This window comes from Mauremys reevesii, linkage group 6 (genome assembly GCF_016161935.1).
Source record: "Mauremys reevesii isolate NIE-2019 linkage group 6, ASM1616193v1, whole genome shotgun sequence".
Classification (NCBI taxonomy): Eukaryota; Metazoa; Chordata; order Testudines; family Geoemydidae; genus Mauremys; species Mauremys reevesii.
This window is the reverse complement of record NC_052628.1, coordinates 28,695,215-28,710,185: the sequence shown is the minus strand read 5'-3', so window position 1 is coordinate 28,710,185 and position 14,971 is coordinate 28,695,215. Positions and strand designations below refer to the sequence as shown.

The 14,971-nt window shown below is 43.4% G+C and overlaps 1 protein-coding gene across 3 annotated transcripts in view; it reads right to left on the bottom strand.

The window, feature by feature from the left end:
- The window catches only part of NNT (nicotinamide nucleotide transhydrogenase), a 69,079-nt gene extending 65,577 nt beyond the window's left edge, over nucleotides 1–3,502 (bottom strand). For 2 of the 3 annotated variants that reach the window (XM_039544857.1, XM_039544859.1), the window contains exon 1: nucleotides 3,203–3,502. The gene's annotated coding sequence lies outside the window, so the exon portion shown is untranslated. Of the gene's footprint in view, nucleotides 1–1,614; nucleotides 1,697–3,202 lie in introns of those variants that run through there. The other variant, XM_039544858.1, reaches the window with a different exon arrangement.
- Between the last annotated feature and the right edge of the window lie 11,469 nt (nucleotides 3,503–14,971).

Genomic DNA, 14,971 nt, shown 5'->3' with positions numbered 1-14,971 from the left:
AAAACAAAGGCCGCTTTTTTCTAAAAAGTCTGAGCAACTATCAAAAATAGACAGATTGATGGCAGGAATAACAGTACAGTCAATTTACATAGCATTTTATAAGCACTAGTTCAAAGTTACAATACTCAATAGGCAGAGTAGATATCAGTCCCCTTTTACAGAGAAACAGAAAAAGAGTACATGACATGACAAAAGCCACACTACATCAATGACATCGTGGGTATTAGATCCATTTCCCAACTCAGTCACATGCTTCATCAGCTGCCATGCTGTCTCTTAAATATAAGAGCCATTTGCAACCCTCAGTGTAAATTGATATTTGACCAATAACACTAAACCTTTAAGTGTTATAAACAAATGTTGATCCAACTACTGAGATCTGATGTCAGTGATTACCCTCCCCCAGAGAAATCCACCAACAATAAATCACATTTGCTTTTACATCCACTTTAAATATAGACTGATAAACAAAGTCAATTGACTGTAATAAAATATTTTACATTACCTTTTTCTGCTGCCATGCAAGATGCAATTATTACTTAATTCAGACATTTTTGTTGCTTATCAAAAAGTAGAGATTATGTTAGTGAACCTAAGGTTCAGCTTGAATGTATACACCACTATACAATAGCTATCAAGTAGGTCACTATTGTCATCAGGATGCTGTTCTTCAGGATTAAGTCAATTTTACTAAAATTAAAGTCAGTCAGTCAGGATTTATGAAATCTGGGGTACATGAAGTTCACTCCATAAAGTATAGCTTGTGAAAACTGACAAATCAAGACTGTAGTCTAAATCTTCAATTATAAAAAAAATTAAAAAATGAGAAAATAGAGAGAAAAACCAACTTGCGTAGAGATGGCATGTAGACTTTTGGCATAGGTCTTAAGAGAGTCATGGTACAATTTCTTCTACTGAGAATTTTGGCATCAGCCGTTCCAATTTTGGACTCTAAGCACAGCTAGCAGAGACATTTGCTAATTGTGAAGGCTTGGAGCCAGTGCATTGCACACAGATAAACCTCTGCACCTCTGTGTGGCCCGAGACCTTCAGTGAGGACCTGGGCACATACAACATCTTGCATGAATGGTGCCTTTCTGATGCATCTGTCATGTTCGCTACCATAATTTGTTGGTCTCCTTTTTAGTGTCAAGTACAGCTCTGAAAGCCTATACCAAATGCTGGCAAAATAAAATAGTCATGAGACACGTGCAATATGATTCACATGCAATATTTTAATCTTTAAAAAACAACAGACTGAGATATGCTAGGCCAATTCTGCTCTTTTGGCAAAGCACACAGCTCTCCTAGCTGAAAAAACTCCACCCCTTTCCCCCACTCCCCTGCCTAAAGTACCCAGTCATCACACAACGTTCAGCAGGCAGCTATGGTTTCTAAAGGAATTACCATAAATAGAAAACATTGTAGCACAGTAAGTTACAAGTGCTTATGCCACGTATTCAGACAGGCACTTAGGATAAGAAATCTATCCCCTAGGGATAAATAGTAGGGACAATAAAATACTAGTAGGATAAATAAACATGAATGTGCCACCTCAGGTTACCAAGTAACATTTGCCTGCGAAAAGGTCCCCCTTTAAAGGACAATCCTCACCCCAACCCCATCAATGCACAAACGCGCTACCACGTCTGCAACCTCCACGAGCAGCCGGCGTCCCGACGCCACTCTCATTAGCGGGTTCTCATTGGCTGCTTGCATTGAGCAATGCTAGTCATACCTTACCCCAAGGCCTGTATGATTGGCTACCGCTCCTCACCTCGTCAATCACTCTCTCCTTGGAGTCCCCAAGTCCACTCATTGAAACAGCACTGAAATAATTTGAAATTCCTTGCCTAGAACTTCTGCACGTTTAACTACCTACCCTGCTCCTACCTTCCAGCCACTCGAAAAGACATGCACAATACGAAATACGAAAGCAGCATGATCTGATGACTGGAGCAGAAGAGTGGAAGTCAGCAGTTCAGAGTTTTATTTCTAGTGCCATAAATGACCTTCTTTTTTACCTTGGCCAAGCTCTTTGAGTCTCATTCTGTCCATCTGTATTTACATTCTGTGCCAAATGCCTTGAATCTAAGAACTATTTAGCACATGTAATTTCCATTAACTTCAGTGGGAGCTGCTGGTACGATCAGCTCTTCACTTGTCTATATGTAACTCAGAGCTAACACCTACACGAAAGGAGCGTTCTACAACTTTTAATGAAAAATGATAGTCGTGCAAGCATGACAATACATCAGGCAGACTGCATCTTCCTTCCCCTCCACATAAAATACATGCATGCATCCACGCAGCAAGCTCCTTTTCATTTAATCTCACAGCTTCCTTCTCCATTCTATAGCCCCTCCCCTAATCCTTCACAAAAACTGTTTCCATGACAGCTACATTGTGTCTAGGTAGCACAAGGTCATTTATCCCATTACTACTGTAGATCTGTCCTCTATTGTTGCCAAAGTCAATACATTATCCCTCGTTACGACAGTGAAGTTACTGAAACTGAATCCTTGCTTCCTGCAAGTTTCATTCTTCAGACTTGATTTTTCCAAAATCTTTTCTTGATCACCAAGTTTAACTCACTCTACTGGGCGGCACTGTAAAAACCCATCTTTAAACGTGATAGAGAACGGAACTACCGCTGCTGGGATTTCTCTCATGCATTATTTATACCTCATCACTGTCCTGCTATTGTAAAAGATAGAAACTTCCTTTTGTTCAAGTTTTTTTCCTCCTGAAAACCTTCTTTCATCAAGTTCCCTCGAATCAGCAAATTATACTGAGTCTCCAGCCTCAGGATCTAGTTCCATTTAGTTTTGCTTGGTATCACCCACACCTCGTGATTTAGTGAAATGGAGATAGAGTAGGCAGCAGCTGTTTTACCCGCTGTTGCCGTTCCAAAAAGAAGAGAATAGCACCTACTGTTTCATCCCTCCCCTGCTTCCCAACCACTTGCTGCAATTTCAGTAGAAAGAATAAAACTAGCCTTTAATCCATTGCATGCCAAGCATTTGCTACAATGTTATAGTAGAAGGATAAAACAAGCTGCAATTGCAACGGAAAGACGGGTTAGAAAGCAGCTGGATTATCCCCTAGCTCCGCACGCAATCGCAGCTGATTAACCCACCCTTTTGGTAGAGAATAAATAAGGCGCCTCCCCAGCCCCATTACAGGAGACAATAGCACTCACCAGCCTACACGCTGCGCTCCCTCTGGCCCCTGCTCCCGCTGCGCTGACCTTCGGTCATGAGCCGGCGCGCGCCAGGGCCCAGCCAAAGGGGAGGGGCGAACGTCCTCCAACCCGGAAATATAGGGAAGAAATCGAGGTCAAGCGCTGCCGGCAAAGCGGGTCACGTGATCTGGAGACTACTGTACCTACGGATTTCTTCACGTGACGCTCCTGGAACGTCGGTAGCACGAGGGGCGGGCGTGTGTCTGTAACCTTTCGGCCAGGCTCGTTCCCACGCTGTGCGAGCGAGCGGGCCGGACGAGTGTCTGCAGTCTGCCCGCCTGGCTGGCGCGGGACGTGTCCTAGTGCTGCCAGCCGCGTGGGGTCAAACACCAGGAAGAGCGGTTAAAGCTAATAAATGGCGGGGTCTTTTTATTTGCCTTGTGGTGTCTCTACTCCTCCAGGTCAGGGTTCCAAGCTTTTCTTGACAGCCCTGGGTGTGGAAACTTCTTTAGTGAAAGCTGAGAGCCTCGTGCGGGGCACTGCATTTCAGCAGCTGAGGCGTTAAGAAAAACTCCAAGTACTGTGAGATTTGTCTTAAAAATCACCAGAGTTGGAGAACACTGGAATCTAGGGGAGGCGTCCTTTGTTCTTATTGTTAGCGGGTAATGGTAACTAGATGTATCTACATCTCCTTTGCTGTGTGAATATTATGTTGTGATATGTGGGCTGCAGATTGCAGCCAGGCACATTCAAGAAGGCTAAAGTTTGCGGTATAAAGAGCTTTAGGCATCTTGCTTAATTAATTAGTTAGCTATGTATTGTTCAGGAAGCAGTCTGAACACTTAAAGCATTGAGTAAATAGTACATTTTATTATTTCTTGAAACGTGTGAGCTGTAGCAAAAGATCCTCTTTTGTATATCAATCTTAGTGTGGCCTATACACCACAAAAAGGAGTGACTATAAATTCTAATTATTAGGATATCAGTAAAATAGGTAACATGGTGCTTTACAGAGGACTGCTCATAAGGAACAATGTATCTGTTTGCCCACATTATCATCCATTTTTGTAGTCACAACATTCCTCTCTAGCATAGACAACTTATTATTTGCAGGTGCAATTTAGGCATATTTTAAAATATGCAGCCTATCTATGAGTGCAAAATACCCACCACCTCAGTACTTACTTTTGTTTTAAACCTGCTGCCTATTAATTTCATTCATAGCATTAATTTTAAAATGTTAAATTTAAGTGAATTTGACCAGAGGTGAACGTGATTTGTAAAGAGATTTTAAAAGAGGGAAATCCTAACCCTAAATCAGGCAACTGGATCATGCTCAATAGCAGTACTCAGAAGTCCAGTAACAGTACTGAAAATAGCAACCTCAAAAGTTCAGACCCCTCCAAAACATCATGAGATTATTATTTTAAAAGGATTAAATCATGTGTTTTGGCCTGTCTCATTTATGAAACGCCCCCCTCCCTTCTCTAAATTGTGTGTGACAATTACAGTGTTACTAACTTTCACTTTTATGGCCTGTATGGTTATATTGGGCACAGGCACTGACTTTCCAAAGTGACGGGCGGTGCTCGACCACCGTCTCTGCCCCAGGTCCCGCGCCCACTCCACCTTTTCCCCCAAGGCCCCACCCATGCCCCGCCTCTTCCCACCCCCATTCCACCAAGGTCCTGCCCTGTCTCCGCTCTGCCTCTTCCTGCCCATTTCCGCCCCCTTCCCCGAGCATGCTGTGCCCTTGTGCCTCCTCCCGCCCTCCCAGCCTCCTGCCCGCTGCGAAACAGCTGTTTGCGGTGGGCTGGAGGTGCTGATCCGCAGGGTCCACCAGCAGGTGGGAGGTGCTGGGAAGGGTGGGGAGAGCTAATGGGAGGCTGCTCACCCACCATTTTTTCCCCATTGGTGCTCCAGCCCAGAGCACCCACAGAGTCAGCGCCTATGATATTGGCTGCAAGAAATCTTGGTAGGGAAAGAGAAAGTCCCTGCCCTGAAGAATTACAATCTAGTGCAAAACGTAGCAGTGAGAGCTGAAACTGGGATCCAACTCAGCTCAAGTAGGGACTATCAAACATCCGTTTGATGGGAATACTTTTTAATCGCTGCCATGATGGGCTGGATTCACACTGGTGACTGAGTGGTGAAAGGCTCTAAAGCCCAAAAACAATGCCCTGAGTCATCTAATCCCCCCCATAACACCTTAGAGAATGAGGCTTGCTTTCTGAAAAAGGTAAATTTTCTAAACAAAGTTGCCAACTTGCAACATTTGGTGTTTTTCTTAAAGCCTGAGCTCTGGGAGGCAAGTGATTAACTGAGTATCCCTCTTGCATCCGACAAAGTGGGCATTCACCCACGAAAGCTCATGCTGCAAAACGTCTGTTAGTCTATAAGGTGCCACAGGATTCTTTGCTGCTGTTACAGAACCAGACTAACACGGCTAGCTCTCTGATACCTGACTATCTAAGTTTGCTTATTTTCTTTTAAAGTAAGCTTCTAACCCTTGTGGCTGTGTACCTTAAAGCATCAAAAACCAGAAGGCAAATAAAGAGAACTTTCAACTTTGACCTAAAAATCATGATTTTTTTTTTAAATCTCATGGTTTTTTTGTGGGGGGGGGAACCAAGTTTTGAGAGTTTTGGAGCTTACATAGGCAGAGTCTTGCACTCGTTGGAAACAAGTTGGAGGCAAAATTTCTCACATGTTGCTCACAGTGGTTATGTCTTCACTGCAAAAAAGGTTTTTTTTTATTTTTTTTTTATTTTTTTTTTTTTTTACAATGGGACAGCTAGTGTGGATTAGCTATCTTGCTGTAAAATTTTATGGAGACAAGATACTGTAGTTTTCACCATGAGGTCAACTACACAAGGTCAGCACTATACCCCCATCCTATAGCTGACCTTGTGTAGTTGACCTCATGGTAAAAACTACAGTGCCTTTCCTCCACTAGCATTTTACAACAGGATATCTAAGATGGATTAAGAGCAACAAGATGACTAATGTGGCCAGAAAGAGGTGAGAGGCAGATGACTTGAAAGTCTCTAGGTAAAGATGGGGTGGGGGGGGACACAAAGGGATCATAGTAGGAGTCTAGTAGGGACCACTGAATCAGAGGAGGAGGTGGATGAGGTACAACAACTAACAGCAATATCTAAAATGCAAGAGCTAGTAATAATGGGGGCTTGTGATGGGGCAGCTGCCCATCTGGCAGAAAAGGGGTTAAAACCAGACCTAAGGAGGCAGCACTGGAGGCAACAAATTCGAAAGGGACTGAGAGGAGTAGCCAATCATGGTCGGGTAGGCTCATATAAAAAGGGCTGCAGGGCAGAGTTCAGTAGCTAACTGGAGCTCAAGGGGAGAAGACCAGGCTCTTAGCAGAAGGAAGAAGCCACAATGCCTGGGACAATTCAGTGCTGCAAGCAGGAACTGGGGGATTTAGAGAAAGTTCCTGGTGGGCTGCTAGGGCCTACAGACTGAGGCAAGGACAGAAAAGGGTGCTGGAGCCCTGGGATAAAGGACTGTAACTGCCACTGAGGTAGTGGCTGGATAAAGACTGCAGGTCCCCCAGAAGGAGAGAACACAGAGTGTGGCACAGCTGAATGACACTGTCACTGAAGAGGATGCTGCAGTCCTAGGAGTGGTGCGGGTCCTGGAGCGAAAGTGATGCTGGCAAGGCACCGCCAGAGGAGGGTGTCCTGGCACGCAAAGCTAATTCCCATGACAGCAAAGCAGGAAGCACCATAGTGGTGAGTCCCACCTCATCACCGGGCGTTAACTGCCCAGACATCTGTTGGAAAAGAAATACAGCAAAACACAAAATTCCCAATAAATTCTTGGAATGTATTAGGAAGAACTTTTTTGTTTCAGAAGGTTAAAGAAATAATCAGGGGGATAGCTATTTCGGACTTGAGTCTGATTAGGGAGAAATTGCTTGTGAGTCTGAAAGTGGAAAGCAATTTGGATGAAAGAAATTGTGAAATGATATATTTCATGATTCCAAAGAAAGGAACAAGTGAAAGCAGCAGAATAAGGACAATTGAATTCAAAAAAGCAGACTTTAACAAACTCAGGACAAGTAGGAAAGGTCACATGGGAAGGGGAAAAATTCAGGAGAGCAGGCAGTATCTCCAAGAGACAATATTCAAAGTGAAACAACTAATTATCCCAATGTGACAGAAAGATAGGAACAATAGTAAGACGCCAATATGGCTCCATCAGGAGCTCTTTAATGAAGTGAAAATCGAAAAGGAATCCTACAAATGGTGGAAACATAGACAAATTGCTAAGGAGGAGTACAAAAGAATAGCAAAAAACATGTACAGGCAAAATCGCAAAGGGTAAGCCACAAAATGATTTACAGAAAGAAGACGTTCTATAAATACATTGGGAGCAAGAGGATAATGAAGGCAAATGTAGGCCCTCTATTTAGCAGGGGAAAGAGCTAATAATGACATCAAGAAAACTGAAGTGTTTAAGGCCTATTTTGCTTCAGTCTTTGCTAAAAAGGTAAATTGCTATCAGATACTTAACAATATTAAAAGGGGGGAAGGAATGCAAGCCACAATAGGGAAAGAATAGGTTAAAGAATATTTAGATAAGTTAGATGTACTCAAGTCAGAGGTCCTGATGAAATTCACCCTAGAGAGCTTAAGAAACTAGCTGAAACAATCTTGGAACCATTAGCTATTACCTTTGAGAACTCCTGGAGGACAGGTGAATTACCAGGGATCTTGAGAAGGGCAAACATTGTACCTATAGTTAAAAGGGGGACAAAAAAGGACCCAGGGAAAAAAGAGGACCCAGGAAATTATAGACAATCATCCTAACTTGAATACCTGGAAAGATGCTGGAACAAATTATTAAGCAATCAGTTTGTAAGTACCTAGAGGATAATAGGCTAACAAAGAGCCAAAATGGATTTGTCACAAACAAATGATGCCAAACCAATCTAATTTCCTTTTTGGACAGGATTACTGGCCTGGGGTGGGTGGGGGACGACAACGACTGTAGATGTGATATACCTTTAGTAAACTAAGACTTTTGACACAGCCGCACATGATATTCTTATAAGCAAACTAGGGAAATATGGTCAATCACTATGAGGTGGGTGCAGACCTAGTTGAAAGAGTAGTTGTCAAAGGTAAAACTGGATATACTGTATCTAGTGGGCTGTGGCAGAGGTCCTGGGTCTTGTGCTAGTCAATATTTTCATTAATGACTTGGATAATGGAGTGAAGAGTAGACTTATACAAATTTGTGGATGACACCAAGCTGGAAGAGGTCGGAAATACTTTGGAGTACAGGATTAAAATTCTAAACAACCAAGACAAATGGGTCTGAAATCAACAAGGTTAAATTCAATAAAGATAAGTGCAACATACTGCACTGCAGAAGAAAAAAATCAAATGCACATATACAAAATGGGGAATAATTGGCTAGGCAGTAGTACTGCTGAAAAGGATCTGGGGGTTACAGTGGGTCACAAATTGAATATGGACCAACAATGTGATGCAGTTGCTAAAAAGGCTAATGTAATCCTGTGGTGTATTAACAACAGTGTTGCATGTAAAATATCGGAGGTAATTGTCCTGCTATACTTGGTACTGGTGAAGACTCAGCAGGAGTACTGCTTCCAGTTCTGGGCACTACACTTTAATACGGATGCGGACAAAATGAAGAGAGTCCAGAGGCGAGCAATCAAAATAATAAAAGGTTTAATAAACCTGACCAGTGAGGAAAGGTTAAAAAAACTGGGCATGTTTAATTTCCAGAAATAAAGTCTGGAGAGGGGAGGAGGCATCTGACAAGTGTTCAGATACATTAAGGGCTGTTATAAAGAGGACTGTGATTAACTGTTCTTCATATCCACTGAAGATAGGACATGAAGTAATGGAAGCAAGGGAGATTTAGGTCCGATATTAGGAAAAACTAACTATACGGATAGTTAAGTACTGGAACAGGCTTTCAAGGGAGGTTGTAGAATCCTTGTCAATAGAGTTTAAGAACGGATTGGACAAATACCTGTCAAGAATGATCTTGGATTACTTGGTGCTGCCTTAGTGCAAGGGGCTCGATGAAAATGAACTGACCTCTCAAGATGCCTTCCAGACCTACATTTCTATGCTTTTGTGAGTCTATGAAAATCTTTGTGTAGTCCAGGCCTAATACTGAAGTAATAGTTTCTATGTGGGGTGGGGTGGTGGGGCAAGGACTCACTGGCATGGCGCCTCCTGCTGGTCGTCCTGGGAATTAGCACTTCCAGCCCATAGTGTCCTCTGCAGGCCAGTGTCTCGCCCGCTGCTGGCCCCGTGTCCTTCCCAGAACCCGGTGCCCTTTGCCCAGGGCTTCTAACCACCACAGTACCCCCTCACTCTGGATCTCCCCTCCCAGACAAACCCCCTATCCTCACCTTGCCTCAGTGGTTACTGCCAGTCATCATCTAGCCCCCACTCACTGGGGCAGATTGCAGTCTGTAATCCACTCATCACTGGCAAGGAGGGGTTAGACCTGCTGCCTTTCCTAACCCTGGCCTGCACCTCTGCAACCCCAGTACCTGCTTTGGGCCTTTACAAAGGCCTGTAGCCTGGGGAGTTACCAGGCTGGAGCTCCCCAACTCCTTTGCCCTTCCCAGCAGTGATTTGCTCCCAGGCAGCCAGGTCTTTCTCTCTCTAGGGAGCTAGAGAGAGTGTGTTTGTTTTTCAGTTGCTGACCCTCAGGCCTCTTATAGGGTCAGCTGTGGCCTGATTGGGGCATGGCCCCACCTGTGGCTGCTTCCCCCAATCAGCCTAGCATTTCTAGGTGTAGGCTGGATATTAGGAAAAACTTTTTCACTAGGAGGGTGGTGAAGCCCTGGAATGGGTTACCTAGGGAGGTGGTGGAATCTCCTTCCTTAGAGGTTTTTAAGGTCAGGCTTGACAAAGCCCTGGCTGGGATGATTTAGTTGGGGGTTGGTCCTGCTTTGAGCAGGGGGTTGGACTAGATGACCTCCTGAGGTCCCTTCCAACCCTGATATTCTATGATTCTCCACCACAGCCGTCTCCAGGGCTGCTTTAAACCCCTCAGGAGAGGAGCAGGGTGGTCACCCCATGACAGGTGGTTATACCAATATAATTATATGGGTTAAATTCATTCCTTAGATAATATTGAAAAAACTTCTCCATGCAGATAAAGCCTTAATAGCGTTATAAACGTCTTATGTAGTGTAGCTACTAGGGAATGACACAGAGTCACACCTTTGGAGTGAGGCATCTGCAGCTAGGAGCTTCCTGGGATGTGCAGCTGCAGTGCTGCCAACACTTGCAGCATTTGCTCTTGGGGGCACACGATGATATGAGACTCTTAGAGTTCCGTTTCTGGCCCTCAGAGTTGCAGAGAAAAGCTTGAAAAAGTGATTGTGATACACCCAAATGCCTCCAAAGCTGGGTGACAAGTAAAACAAGCCCACATTGTTGATGGATTTTTTAAATCTCAGGTGTGTTTCGGGGCCTGGCTCATGATTTTTTGAACATTTGGGGTGAGTCACACTGCACTAGCCAGGCAAAGTTTATTTAACCCAGGGTAGCAGAGCCCATTTTATGCAGGGATGGCCCTAGATCAAATGGTATCCCAGGCGAGGAGCGTCTTCGATGCCCCTCCCCCTCCATTTGTTAAACTTTTCAATACCGTATTTTTATTGCATTTGAAGCCCATTCCATGACTTGGATGCACAATTTGCATGCATGATTTATCCTTGTCATATAAAACAAAAAATTTGCCTGTTAATATCTGTAAATCTCTATTTATTCATGCCATATATAAGCAAATAAAATAATCATTTTCTCTAAGCTTATAGAAACTTTTTTTAATTTTAAGAATAACTGAAGTGTATTAACATCAATATTGGGTGGACCAGTATTAAATAATATTAAAGTAGGTGACAGCCTTAGAATGTTAATCCTAGTCGTTTAGTTCAAATAGTTGCTTTTCTCACCTTTGCCCTCGTGAACTGAAGCACAGCGTCAGAGAGATCCAAAGACTGGTCAATGGCATTTTCAAGTGCTGTCAGTCTCTCGTCAGCCATCGTCAAATGAAGATATGTTTTAATGAGCCCAAGCTTTGAAAAACTGCACTCACCACTTGCAACTGTGACCAGCAGCATGAGCAGAATCCTCAAAGCTATCCGCACATTAGGAAAAGTGTCCTTCAGCTCTGCATCATGAATTAACTGGAGAACTTGGAGTGGAGAGTGCTTCCCATGTTGCAAAACGTGATGGATGTTGTCCAATTTGACATAAAGGTCTTTATCACTGATTTCTGAACATTCCCCAGGTGTCAGCATCGGGTGAAGGTCTGTACAATAGTTCAAGAATGTTTTCTTGTTCACGGACAGCTTACTAAGTTCATTAAAAATAACCCAGCTGTTTTCGTGGTGCTTCATTTCTCTGAACTTTTGTTGGATTGGATAGACACTCAAGCAGTGTCAATGACTGAGTAAAAAAAAAACTCTTGAATTTTTCTTCGAAGCTTCTCATCACCTTATCTCTGCCCTCATAACCAAACTGTCTCTTCTTCCAAGAAATACGAGTATCCTTGAAGAAAGGTTCAACTCCTAAGTTTTCCACCATTTCTTTGGCAGCAGTGATGGCGTCTTCAAATCTGTCTCTGTAGGCCACTACAAAATCAAGGCAGCTTCTCATCAAAGTGGTCATGATGTCCATCAACTGAATTTGTAATGCCTCGCTTACAATGTTTAATTGTGGTTTGCCACAATATCCTGTTACAAGTGAGACCAGAAATTTGAAGTCATTGATCTGGTTTGCCAGGTTTTGCGCCTTGTGTTGGATTCTGGCTTTGGCTTTAGTCAACTGTGCCAGTTTCATCAGGGCATTGTAAACCTCAGTTATTTGGTACCTCAGTGGCCTTATGCTGTCAATGTAGCTCACCCAGCGAGTGTCATTTAGCGGCTTCACGGTCAGACTTGTAACATTGTCTGTGAGGATCTTCTACCCAATAGTTGCTGCTGAAAACAGGACATTTATCCTTTGCAGTATTCCAAAGAGACTGAATCTAAAGAAGATGACTCCACATCTGATGCAACCAGGTTGAGGGAATGGTAGCCACAAGGCAGGAAGAAAGCTCTTGGATTCAGTGCAAGGATCTTTGCCTGGAAACCACTGTTTCTTCCCTTCATGTTTGCACCATTGGCATAGCCTTGGCTGCGGCAGTCCTGAAGCTTTATTTTATTCTCATTCAAAATGTTCAGAAACAGCAGTTAGGCCTTTTCCAGTAGAGTCGTCCACAGACCAGAAACCGATAAAGTTTTCCTTTACTTGGATACAGCCATCCTTGTCATCAACAAATCTTATTGTAAATGGCATCTTTTCACTGTGACTAATGTCGGAAGTGCAGTCCATTATTACAGCATAGTACTTAGCTTTGCTGAGCTGCATCAATATGTTATCAAGCACCTTCCTCCTTCCCATAGGGTCAATCAATTTGTTTTGAATTGTTTTGCTGCAATAATGGTCCATAGATTCTTTAAGAACTACTCCACATGCATGCTAATGCATAATATCATATTTCCCAAGGAGCTCTACCAAACCAAGGAAATTACCATTATGTTCAGTGAATAACTTATCTGACAAGTCCTGGAAAGCCATATTATTCTTTGCAAGAGGGTAATTGAGATCAAACATCGAGAATGTTCCTCCAGTGCTGGTTTTCTACATTAATAATGCACTAGTTTTCTGCATCTGTGTATTTATTCAGCTTGAGCCTGGACTCTGCCTCCATCCATTTGGAGTAGACTATAAAATGGCTGGGTGACTTTTCACGTTGATTCAGAGCATCAACTAAGTTATGCCAGTAATTGTACCCAGAAAGTGCAAGCAATGATTTAGCATTCTTGTCAAATATTCTGCAAGAAAAACAGAACACTTCGTCAGTTGATTTTGAGTAAACTAGCCAGCACCGATTCAGTTTTTCTCTATTCTCAAGCACTCTTTCACAGTCTGACTTTGAGAAGTGTCGCTTCTGCTCATTTACTGGAAATGTCATTGTGACATTCTGTACCTTGGAGGAGTGTCCTGTAACCCCCATATTCCTCATTTATATATGATTGTGATCTTACCTTACAAGGCATGCTTTATATGCATCAGGAGAAAGAGAAATGACTTTCAGCAGATCATAACTTATCCATATATGTATATCATTACCGCATATGAAGTTATGAGAATTATATTGTATGGTTGTCACTAAAACATACCATAAATTGGGGATTCAGCCAGATATTAGCTCCCCAGAGACAATAGCAAAGAAAGTAACCAACGCCCGGGTGCGTGTCAAACAACCCATCAACAGCCATTGTTCAACAAGGGAGCTACAATTCAATGACTCACCTGCATGAGGCCACACCAGGGGAACTGCTCAACCTTGGCTGGAGACTCAGCAATGCCCCCCGGGGTGCTGACATGCTTGGCTGGAGGCTCCGGCAGAAGGGACAATGAGTTCCTTGCAGGCTCGAGCGGGAGACTCAGCCCTGCTGACCCATTCCAGACAACTCCAGTGGGCCTGTGAATTGTTAGGGACAGTGTGTCCATGATAGCTCAGTCTGTTTGACCCGATGAGCTGTGGACAAGCAGGCACCGACCCAAAGGGGTGCATAGGCCTGTGAGAGCTGAAAAAGGCTCTTGCACATGCCAGTTCAGACAACTGGGTGCTGCTGGAATCTGACTTTTACAGTCAGTAAGAGAGAGTGGTGTGTCTGCCACTGAAAGCTTACATGGTCTGTGGTGGGTCAGATTAAGTATAAGCATGAGCAACAGGACGTTTGGAGTGGCTGGCTGGACCCCTGAGATAAATAAAAAATTGTTTGAGTTTAGTGTGAATCATTTTGGAAAATGAAAAAACCCATGGTCTGAGGGTCTGTTTGTGGGGGGACAATGCGTATGAGGTATTATGTAAGAAATGGCAGGACTTCTTAATAGCTAAACCAACACCCAATTACAAAATGTGAAAAAGAACTTTGATAACCGGGTTGGTAATAGTAGCTAAGGAGTTAAGCAGAAATCTCTCATCTTAAAGCAGTAACAGCAAAAAGGGAGTTAGAATTAGAAAAGCTGGGAGCTCAAAACAACCTATTAGCAGGTCAGAGTTTGTCCGGCTGCTCAGATCAGTCAGTTAGATTTACAAGTGCAGGAGCTAACTGCTTTAAGTAAAAAGGAGAGCGACAACTATGTTCTACCAACAAAGAATGAGGAATCTCAGGCAGCAGTGAGAACTGGTGAAAGATCAAAGCAACCCAAGAGAATCATGTCAGCCACAATGCCTGCTGAAATAAGATCAACAGTTTAAAGGGAAAACTGAAAAGAATCCAAGGAGTAGTTGCAGCAATGTGACTAGATCCACTAAGGGGTTGCAGTTCTGAAATAAGTTCAGAAGAAGAGGAAGACTCAAATGATCAAGGTCCCTGGAACAGAAGAAGAACAAAGTGTCAACCTTCAGCACCTAGGTTTGAAGAGCTGAAGTTTCTGAAAATGCCCAGGAGGGGATAGGACTTCCTATGGCCCCTGTCACCATGGCATTAGTCAACTATGGATCATCAAGAGCACCTGAGACCAGATAGGAAATAAAAGCCTACACTCTTGAACAGGCGCATCCGATAGGAAAAACATTGAGATGCCTGAACCATGAGTCTGCATTAGACTGGCTTTCCAAGATTAGCAGTCTCCCAGGTGTCAGCAAGGAGGACGCACAAGTCCTATTGAGGGAGTGCATGTCTGGAGAAGACTACAGTGCCTTGCC